The sequence below is a fragment of the Nilaparvata lugens genome, chromosome 8 (assembly GCF_014356525.2).
Source record: "Nilaparvata lugens isolate BPH chromosome 8, ASM1435652v1, whole genome shotgun sequence".
Lineage (NCBI taxonomy): Eukaryota > Metazoa > Arthropoda > Insecta > Hemiptera > Delphacidae > Nilaparvata > Nilaparvata lugens.
In genome coordinates, this window is record NC_052511.1 from 39,670,964 (window position 1) to 39,677,224 (window position 6,261).

The following is a 6,261-nucleotide window of genomic DNA, read 5'->3' on the forward strand; positions in this document are numbered from 1 at the left end:
TAATCTTTTCCTGCAACATTATCCTTGACTCTGGAAATGATGAATAAGCACTACAGTTTTGGATACTTGTTCATCAATGCTAAACAACAACAGCACTAATACTCCTAATTTAGCTCTTCTAAACAAAACATGTTTTAAACATTTAAGATGAACTATCTATAAATTATCTACAAACCATCTATAATATCTGATTATTTTGAAGCTCTTCTTGTCACGTGATGTATTACGATAGACAATAACACTTCTGTTTATCATATGCATAACAATAATCAAACTTAGTCTGAGTTGTCCTTAATGTATTCGAATGGTTCTCTAATTGGGCAAAGAGGAGATTTAAAGAATACCTGGACCATAGTGGTTCTTTTGATATAGAGTGTGCTAGTCACTTTTGAGAGCTTGATCTCTACTGGAAATTAGGCATAGTTTTCGCCAAGCTCAAACCAACGCAGTTCAGTTGGTCTAGAATTGGGTTCAAAAGAATTTTTTCCTCTAGAAAGGAAAAGGCCTTGCTCTCAAAAGGGGCTAGTAATGGTAAACTGCAAAGTGACAGCTCGACTCCTGAACAATAAGCTGAGTGACAGAACTTTCAAAGTCATCCTGGGCTCTGATATGAGTAAACAAAGAAAGCTCAGGAACGGCCTGCCTCAAGGGTCAGTGCTTGCCCCTCTCTTGTTTAGTCTGTACATTGCAGACATGCCAGAGATAACATCAAGAAAATATGGCTATGCTGATGATTGGGTGTTAACAACTCAGAGCAGGTCGTTTGAGGAGACGGAAAAGACTCTCACAGCTGACTGGCGAAAACTAGGAGAATATTTTCGCAGATGGCGCCTCCAACCGAATGCCAGTAAAACCGAGGTTGCATGCTTGTATCTCAGTAACAAAGATGCAAACAGGGAGCTTCGCATCCAATTTGAAGACAAGTGGCTAACTCATTGCAAAACACCTATAGTGAGGTCCACGTTATAATGATATTTGATCAACTTTGGTTTTGCTATCCTTGTCTATCATTTGACAAAGCCGGTGGTAATATCCTTTTCTAGGTCCACAACGATGACAATTATGTTTTTGAAAGTGTAGAAATATGATTAATTGATGCAGAAAATCGGCATCGCTATTCTTCTATCTTCATCCACTGCCATTATAAGGTGGACCATACTATAGATACCTGGGCATAGCACTTGACAGGACGCTTTCTTTCGAAGAGCATCTTACAAAAAATGTCAGAGAAGCTGGAGTCCAGAAATAATATCATCCAAAAGCTCTGTGGAACTTCTTGGGGAGCTTCAGCTTCTACATTGCGCTCTTCAGCTTCGGGTCTCGTGTTTTCAACTGCTAGTTTTGTGGCTAAATAGCTCACATGTGCGCAGGGTTGATGCTCAATTGAATAATTCAATGGAGATGGTTGCTGGAGTTATAAAATCTACGACAATATAATGTCTCCCGGTGCTGAGTCACATTCCACCCCCAACCTGTACTCTTTTTAACAAAAGAGTTCAATACGATTCTGCAAAATAAAAACTTGCCAAAACATGAAGATATAGAGCATGCCAATCAAATCCGCCTGGCGTCTCGGGAGCCTCCCACCAGAACGGCATTACATGCTCTAGATGGTGGGTTGAGTTTAACAGATGCCTGGCAACAAGAGTGGCATGCAAGGCAAATCGATCTTGCCCCAAAAGCCACCAGGTTTTGATTTGCCACGCAAACTGTGGTCGGCTGTTAACAGGATCCGAACTCAGCATGGAAGATGTGCCTATGCGTTGCACAAGTGGGGAAAGGCTCCAACGCCTTTGACGCTGTTCAAACCATCAGACACATTGTAGAAGAGTGCACAAGAACAGCTTATGAGGGCAAGCTAGATGACTTCCTGGTAGCTACACCAGATGCAGTGGCATATTTAAATCGACTAGATATATGTTTATAAATTTTCAAACCTTCTTTGTGTTCCACCTTTTTTATAACTAGTGACTAAGATGACTTCATTGTTAATATGTGTGACTTGTGTTAGATAACATAAAGATTTGTATCGTAGCGCCATATGCTGAATAATAAATAAAACATGTAAGTCTATTCCTCACACTTCTGACGAGATATTTCTGCTTTCTTTTCCCATTATACAGTCCACTTGTTATTAACATATCAGTTCATATTTGAACCAGAAATAGATTTATTAAATCTTAGGTTAGCCCCACCAATATCATATATACTCCAAATTATTTTGACAAAGGAATTGAACATTTTCTCATATAATTCACTCAGATATTTAGATAATATTCATTCAATACATCAAATTGAAAAATTAAAAATACTTTATTTTATTTTTCACAGCATGTTTCGTCTTATATTGACTCACTTGAAAATTACAATTAATAGTTCAAATAAATAACGTGAATTATTTATGTTGAATTTTGGGAATACAGAATAATCAGGATCTACAGTAAGAATAGCCTATAGTGAGTTACACTTTATAATGGCAGTATTTGATTAACATTGGTGTTGCTATCCTAGTCTGTCAATCGACGAAGCAGATAACGCTATACTCTTGTAGCTCTGCAACATTGTCAGCTCGTTTTATAACAATTTGAAAATATGAATTAACAAAATATTTTATCTCAATTATGAAAATTTATTATTAGGCCTGGATAATTGAAACAATATATTTTCTTGACTAATAAAATAAAATTGATTAGGACTAATTTCAACAAGAATGAACAGTTAAAGTTAACATTTCATCAGAAATATCGGAATCAGTTATATTCTTTAAAAGGCAATGACAAGGCAGAGAATCAGCAGCGCTGTTCTCCTATCTTTCTCTGCTGCCATTAAAAAGAGACCCTTACTATAGATAATGGGCAATACTTATATTGAATTTTAAAAAATATAACATTAGGAAGAGATGTTGATAATTGAAAATATAGCCAGGTTGAAAATAGAAAATAATATATTAATAAACTAAGTTACCTTTGAATTTGGAAGGAGGCCAAAACTTGAGCGTCAGTTAAGAAACATTTCCATTCATGAAGTTTCACTGAAAGTACAAACAATGAGAATCAAATTAAAAATACGGGTGAATATAAAATAAAATATACACTGAATACTGTTTTAATAGTTTAAAATTGAAAGTTATACAAATATATAGAAATTAAACTCCTTTTTATTAAAAACTTATGGTTAGACAGTGTAGGGTATAATGGAAAAACATTCAACTTGATTAACTTTTAATTCATATGTTACTTGTAGTTGTTAATAACTAGAAGCATTTCAAAACCTTAAGGTTAGGCACACACCAGTTAGTCAAGATAAGACTAGTCACGATTAGTCACAATACTTCACATAGCTGCTTATAAAGCAACAAACACCGATTAGTTATTGCAATTAGACTCATGTCTACATAAGCAACTATGTGAAGTATTGTGACTAAACGTGCTTTGTCTTGTCTTGACTAACTGGTGTGTGCCTAGTTTAAGTATTAACTCAAACTTAAAAGACAATTAAGTTCAACTTTAAGGCTAACTATAAGAATTTACAAGCCAAGTGTAGATTTCCAAGGTCTCTCATAACATCAAAGTACACAAACTTCAATCAAGCCTTATTGCAGTTTGTTTTTAGAAAAATTATAAAATCCAATCTAAAAAATTCCTATAACAATTACAATAATTTTGCAGAAACACAAAGACTAGAGCAAAAAATATTAAGAACCCTACTAGGTTATGGTAGCATGTTTAAACAGAATTACGATTTGATAAAGTCTTTTCCTTTACAAATTTAAGAGTCTATTAAATTATTGTAGAGAAAAGTAGGATATATAATAAAGCCCTTCAAATGAATAAATCCAAATTTAGTAGCAAGTTTGCTAAATAAAAATTGAAATTAGGTAAATATGCGAGCATCTAGGTTAGTTTATTAATTATTCCATGAAAGTGACATTTACACTAACCATGAAAGAATTATAACTATTGATACATAAGGAAATTGTTTGTAATGTTTAAATAAGATTGTTTACTTACAAAATCTAAAAAAAAACTGATTATTTAGTTTTACTTTTGAAGAAAGTAAAAATAACACAGTACCTAACCTAAAAATCCAATGTCAACTGGATAACTAAATCGCAAAACGCAAAGCTCTTCTTATCAGCTGACTGAAAAATATTACGCTCCAAATTCAAAAAGCGTATGAATGACTAAAGATTGGGTTTTACAGTGTTTTCTAATTTAAAATCACTTGTGCCTTATTTTTAACATGGGATATTTCACTTATAATAATAATTAACGCATTTTTCATCCCAAATATAAATAATTCAAATTGTATGCACTGCTAAATAATGTTTTATCATATTATTTAATGTCCGATAAATAATATTTTTGTCTGATGATGTGTGCTACCATAATCACTGTACAGTAATAGGATTCATGTTAATCTATCAGCATTGGTGTTATCAATATTGGATGCTGCACAAAGTCAATCTCACTTTGTATTTACAAATAAAATAAATAAATTTTATAAGTAGCTGAATTCATTGAAAAAAATGCCTTCCATAAAACACCATTTACCATAAACCTACGGTACGGTAATCAAATTCAAAATGTTGACTGCAAAAAATAAGTTTCCAAACATTATCATGATTTGTAATGTTTTTATTGTGTAGCTTGATTTATTTGTTTGCATGAACAATGTTATGCCATGATAAAACATTTGTTAGAGAGATCTATAAATTCTATTTATTTTGTAAAATTTAATTTACAGGAACTCTATGACGATACAAAACTTTATTTTCATAATATATAGTGATTCATTTTATTTTTAGATCCCATCTTAGTGTACAAACATATACAGTACAACACCTGCAGTAAAATTATAAATGACTTATTTTTGTCTTTTTTACTTTCCTTGCCCTATTACCATAGGTAAGGAAAGTATTGCTTTCCGAAAAAAATTAAGGTACCCCAATTTCTATACGTTTCAAGGTCCCCTGAGTCCAAAAAAGTGGTTTTTGGGTATTGGTCTGTATGTGTATGTATGTGTGTGTGTGTGTGTGTGTAAGTGCGTCTGTGTACACGATATCTCATCTCCCAATTAACGGAATGACTTGAAATTTGGAACTTAAGGTCCTTACACTATAAGGATCCGACACGAACATTTTTGATCAAATGCAATTCAAGATGACGGCTAAAATGGCGAAAATGTTGTCAAGAGAAGGGTTTTTCGTGATTTTCTCGAAAACGGCTCAACGATTTTGATCAAATTCATACCTAGAAAAGTCATTGATAAGCTCTATCAACTGCCACAAGTCTCATATCTGTAAAAATTTCAGGAGCACTGCACCATCTATGCAAAGTTTGATTTTAGATTCTCAATTATCAGGCTTCAGATACAATTTAAACAAAAAATTTCAAGTGGAAAAGATTGAGCATAAAATGTTTACAATTAATGTTCAGTAGCATTTTCACCTAAAATTGAAAATAAACTCGAAATTCGAGAAAAAAAGATTATTCAATTGCAAACTGTTGGCAACTGTTGATTCTATTAAATCATTCACTATGAAGAGATAGCAGACTTCGTGTGTCTGCAGCGCTATTGTCCTGTCACCAGCTGGCTCAGATCTTAGAAAAGTGGACCTGAAATGCGCGGGAACACTAGCGTCAGTTGATCAATTTTCAATAACGGCAAGGAAAATTGTGTGAGTGCACCACACCAGATTTTTTAGATACCATCTTAGTGTACAAACACATATAACTTACAGTACAACACCTGCAGTAAAATTAAAAATTACTTGTTTTTGTCTTTTTTTCAATTGCGTCTTATAACGAAATTAAAATCAATTCATTTTTGAATAAATTTAAAATCTACATAAAATCCAGAGATAGGCGCAGTGTTTCTTCCGTTGGAAAGGCGTCTGCTTGAGGCCAGTTCTCATAAGCAACAGCTTACATCTAAAGCTGCAAAATTTCTCAGTAGTTTTCGAAACTCATCTCTGTAAATCCACTCATCTCTCAGGCTGGTCACACACCGATTAGTCAAGACAAGACTAGTCACGTTTAGTTACAATACTTCACATTGCTGATTATGACGCAACACACACACTGATTAGTCATTGCAATTAGACATGACTCCATAAGCATCTATGTGACTAGTCTTGTTTTGACTAATCGGTGTGTGAACAGCCTAACTTATCCACAATCATCATTCCCATTACCCATACGCACAAGCCTTGGACTTATTTGGGCATCATTATCCTAAAAAAAGGAAAATACATACACA

The 6,261-nt window shown here is 33.7% G+C and overlaps 1 protein-coding gene across 3 annotated transcripts in view; it reads right to left on the reverse strand.

The window, feature by feature from the left end:
* The window catches only part of LOC111044877 (protein roadkill), a 193,730-nt gene extending 189,636 nt beyond the window's left edge, over window positions 1-4,094 (reverse strand). For 2 of the 3 annotated variants that reach the window (XM_039434744.1, XM_039434742.1), the window contains exons 1-2: window positions 4,011-4,092; window positions 2,965-3,031 (exon numbers count right to left, since the gene is read on the reverse strand). The gene's annotated coding sequence lies outside the window, so the exon portion shown is untranslated. Of the gene's footprint in view, window positions 1-2,964; window positions 3,032-4,010 lie in introns of all 3 variants that reach the window. The other variant, XM_039434741.1, reaches the window with a different exon arrangement.
* Window positions 4,095-6,261: the final 2,167 nt, after the last annotated feature.